Source organism: Nylanderia fulva, unplaced genomic scaffold (assembly GCF_048542155.1).
Source record: "Nylanderia fulva isolate GAGA-0341 unplaced genomic scaffold, ASM4854215v1 Scaffold341, whole genome shotgun sequence".
Taxonomy (NCBI): domain Eukaryota; kingdom Metazoa; phylum Arthropoda; class Insecta; order Hymenoptera; family Formicidae; genus Nylanderia; species Nylanderia fulva.
In genome coordinates this window covers 93,257-98,572 of record NW_028190413.1, presented here as the reverse complement: position 1 = coordinate 98,572, position 5,316 = coordinate 93,257, and the positions used below count along the sequence as shown (strand labels likewise).

The 5,316-nt window shown below is 29.7% G+C and overlaps 1 long non-coding RNA gene across 1 annotated transcript; it reads left to right on the top strand.

The window, feature by feature from the left end:
• Positions 1 to 1,740: 1,740 nt before the first annotated feature.
• On the top strand, positions 1,741 to 3,537 carry LOC146722254 (uncharacterized). The gene is made up of 3 exons (XR_014925261.1): positions 1,741 to 1,852; positions 2,605 to 2,718; positions 3,155 to 3,537. It is a non-coding gene; the product is annotated as an uncharacterized LOC146722254 (long non-coding RNA).
• The last annotated feature ends 1,779 nt before the right edge of the window (positions 3,538 to 5,316 follow it).

Below are 5,316 nucleotides of genomic sequence, written 5' to 3'. Positions count from 1 at the left end.
GACCGGTCAATATTATTATCACATCCCCGTTTTCATAGTAAAAATTTAACATTAATCATAGAGATTTTATTGAGCAATAGTTATCCTCTTGATCTCATTTTCTCAGAAATCAATAATAGACTGAAGTTCCTTATTGTTAATAGATTAAACAAAGAAATGTCTCAAGATATAAATAACAAAATCATAAATAACTGACAATAATAAAAAATTCATAGCGATACCATATATTGAAAGAATCTCGGAACTAGTAACATCAGAATTAAAGAAATCAAATATAACAGTAGGATACAGATGTCTAAAGAAATTAAACAGAGTCATAAAAACGCAAAAAGACAGAGATAAGCTCCAAAATAATTCGGGGGTCATATATAAGATTATCGTGTAATAATTGTGATGCTACATATGTAGGACAGACGAAAAGACAATTAGGTACAAGAGTAAATGAACATAAAAATAATATTAGATTAGATTTCGCAAGGCACTCGGTGGTTTCTGATCATATTGTAAAATTTACACACAATTTCAATTGGAACGACACAAAAATCCTAGATTATGAAAAGAATTATTATAAAAGGTTGATATCAGAAATGATATATATTAAAGAAGAAAACAACAGTATCAACCTAAAAAAGGACACCGAGCGTCTTGACAGGTTCTTATTTTGATATTCTAAAAAAATTGTCTACGTCATCTTAAAAATTGGGTATATATACAGCGCGCCGACATTGTGAGATACAGATATCGATTTGTTTTTTAAAAAAGTACACATTGTGATTATGTTATGTAAAAAGAAATAATTTTTTAAAAAAAGTGTTATGTTCGTGACAAAAAAGTAAGTTAATACTATTTATTAAAAATCTAAATGTAATATTTGAGCGGATATATTAATTTGTTCACAGTGTCGTTACATAATATAACAGCATGACATACATCTAAATCTGACGCTCTAACTCAAGCCAACAAACATGAATTTTGTACTGCGTTCGTCATATGATAATCTCATAAATGTTGTATTTATAATAAGGTCGATATGACTAAATTAATTTTTGACATATTAGCATGATATTGAAAAAGACTGTCGTACAGTCGAAACGTTAATCTTATCTTTTGTATAGTATGACGTAAATTAATAAAAAATTTTTAATTAATATCATATAAGCTCGTTAAGTTGGCCTTTTATTATATCACATATTTTACTATGAATGATTTCAATTATTAAAAGAAGTCATTTATTATTATATTTGTATGTTTCAGACACGCACAAAAGTCTAGCAGTACTAGTGAGATCACCAAATATCAAATTATCACAGGATAAAGCACTAGGACGCAGACATGGCTGCGCAGGGAATGTTATTTATCCAAATTTAATATGTTTAATGGTGTAAGTATTTTGATATCTATTAGTAATTAAATATTGTCTTATTATATTATAATAGATGTATTATTTAGGTCAGATTGCTTTAATGTTTGTTAATATATAGTTATATAAGATTCTGCTTATCGCAGCACATATTTATTTAATTCACTGCACACTTAGAGTGATTATTATACTTATATGAGATTTTAACTGAAAGTATTAGTGTTTTACATCTAATCACTATTATTCAATGTTATTGCAAAGAATAGCTGCTAACTACCAATATTGTATATAATTACATAGTATAATATGTAAAATTTTCTATTAGTAGAGTGTCATATACTAAATATTTGTATTTTCATATGAATACCAGGGGACGGTAATAAGTGAAGTGCCATCAATTGACTCAAAAGGACTTTTGGAATAATACACTGAGATATGGATATAATGACGGAGAAAAAATCACACATCTAACACACCATATACGTTGCTAATGTAAGAGACTAATATTTATCAATAAGCATCTATAGGATGATTGATTTATCCTGTGCAGTATGTAATAGATATATCTTTCAGAAATATTTACTTTTTGATTACTATTAACGATAGTTAAGTATTTAAAGTTTATGTTACTTGCAGTTAACGTTTTAGGCACACTAGTTTGTACAAGCGTATATAATACTGTTTTTCTCAACACATATTTCTTTTATCTATAAAGTCGTGTAAAAGTTATTTTACTTATATTAAATTTTTGGTATTATAGAGCTTTACAGTTAATAAATTCATAATTTCAGTATATATAATTACTGTTATTAACAAAACTTCCTTTACTAGTTATTTATATAATAGATTCCACATATTTCCCGTCACTACATACACATAATAGATCCATTGCTTCGGATCAAATTACTTTAGATTATTATTAATGATATTAAAAATGTTTTAAGGTTTATAACACTCAGTATTAATATTTTATGGACACAATAATTTATGCAGTTATATAAGATTGTTTATCACTAGCACTTTTACTTTAATTCTCTGTGCACAAAGAGTAATTGTTCCACCTATATAATGCTTAGTTAGGAAAGATTATAAATTTTTAATGTTACTAATCAATGTTATTATAGAGACAACTAATAACTGTCAATATTATATAATATGCAGTTACGTAGCACAGTATATGAAATTATTATTATTAATAGAATGTCATGTGCCAATTACTTATATATTTCCATACACATGTCCAGGGACAAAAGTGCACGGAATACCAGCAACCGACTCAAAAGCATCACAGAGTTAAGGCACTGAGGTACATATATAAGGAAGTATCACACCGCCAATACTCCGCATGTACTAATAATGTAAGAACTTAATGTCTATCAATAATTATTTGTAAAATGACCACTTTGTCTCACGTTAGCATTTTAGTTATAATAATTTATGCAAACATGTGTAATGTTTTTTGATTAAACGCGTATTTCTTTGTTCATATACACAAATAGTAATTATATCACTTATATGATATTAATGTTATGGAACTTTACACAGTAGTTAATAAATTCACGATTTTAGTCTATATTGTTATTATTTTAATAGAACGTCTTTTGCTATTTGTTTATGTGTTTGTCTCGACACATATTACCTTTCACTACATACATATGGTAATATTTCTAATCAATAAGTAAGTTATATGGTCATTATAGGTCTATAAAGTTATCTTTAGGTAACTCTATGTGCCCATGTATAAACTTTAAACAACCACACATATCACATATATAAACCACTTATCTTTTGTAGGAGCATCAAGATGGTAATGGAGAATTGCTTCGCGTGGATCGCCAGCATCTTCCAGAGAGCTCGTATGTCGTAGCACTTTTGAAGGAGTCCAGATTAATGAGGCCAGATTACAGCATCAAAGGGATGACAGATTCACACAATCATGTGTCACCATATAATTTTACACACGTTAACTATCATGCTGTTATATGTCAGTTATGATTATCGTCACTAACTGGATTGCAGATTACACACTATTATAAGAGTTTAGCTAATTTAATAGCGGCATACTTAATTCTTAATATATCAAAGTTTCAAAAATACTATCAGTTTACAAAGGATATGCAATTATTTGAAAATGTAGTCAATTAACTATCTTTTCTCAGTTTATTAATTAATACAGCTAACTGACTAAAAGTCTACAGTTTTAAGATCAAGTATTAATTAATTAATTAATTGATGTTTTCAGAAAAATATAAAGAAAGTATATCATATTGCAATCACAGACTGTGTAAAAATGACTGCTAACCAATCACTATGTAGTACTTATACAAATATTAAATAATCTAAATGTTATAGATCATTTATTCAGGGTATACATAGTATGAGAACACATCTATATCTATAGAACTATAGTTTATAAAGTAATGCTTATTCAAATCACTATTCACTATTCTTATCTTAAAAGTATAAACGGTTATCAAAATATAAACAGTTCTTATGTATCAAGTACAATTCCTATAAAGAGTTTTGCCTATTTCACAGGATTCATGAAGAGGATAATTATGCAACATAAACCGACCATTGTCAACTCCAGTATCCTAAGAATGAAAAGATCTTCTTCACTTATTTCATAAACCACCTTTTCATGAGAGTTTTAAGACAGGAGTCAATCGACTACAATAAACACATTTAAATGTGTAAGTATGAAGAGTTTACAACCATTGTAAGTTACATAATATATATATGTTTAACTTCAGCAATTGATTTAGCGACATGCACTAAACTAGTAATAAATTCCTACTTATTTATTCCAGGTAGAAGACGCAGTCAAAACATAGTGTGATGAAGGCATCCATATAAAAGGAGGCACTATAATCTTATCAGTAGCAGTACACATACTACATATTGTGAGGGAGGTGGATGTTTAATGAGAGGACTCTCTTTGTTGGGATGCCTGGATTCGCGGGTGTCAGGAAAGCCGCGGGAGAGGCGAACAAAGGGGTCTTGCTCGTGAGATGGTTGTAATAATTATCACACCACGTTTAACTGAACTGATCTTTATTCACGCGCATGGTACTTACAAATACCATATTCTCGCCGTGTGACTCTATATTCTAACAAGGCTTATGCCATACAAGTTGTTGCGACGTAGTTGAACGTCGCGCGCCCGACCACACTCCTTCGCTGTACTTTTGCTAATGATACCGTCATGGCCGCCGCCTTCTTCCTCGTCGACCACGAGGTTTTGCGCCACTGCGCGCGCCTAGCCTATCCGCACGCAGGCATAGTTATACTATGCAAGATATATCTCGTAATATATCTTACAGCTTCGGCCATCCTGGCCTAGGCATTCGTCCCGAATGTTTTATTAAACTATCGGAACGACAGAGAAATAAAGTAATCAAATACAATTATGCCTGAAACATAATATAATTTTTTAACCAAAAACAATAACGTAGGATAAGCATATCGGAACTTGAAACGAAAAATATTATTTTAATAAATTAAATAAATTTTCAAAATTAAATTAAAACTTATTAAATCACAATGAATAGAATGTTTGTACTTCGATTGCTTATAAAAATTATGCTTCTTAAAGCTATACTTAATATATAGTTGTAAACTTAGTCTAACGCAAGTTTGTTTATGAACTAATATATATATATATATATAGCAATGTACAAATAATATATACAACGACTAGGTTTCTGGAATCGCTTTTATCCAGGGTTTGATTCGATCTGTGGACAATATTGAATCATATGGTTTAGACGAGACATTATATCCCGGTATGTCTTGGACTACATATCTATTTTTATCTAATATCTTCGCAATACGATATGTTCCTTTATATTGAGACTTGAGTTTTTTGTCTTCTCCTGGTTTTACAGTGGAGTCTTTGATCATAACGAGATCGCCAACATTGTATTTAGTCGGTTTTCTATGTCTTTTATCATAGT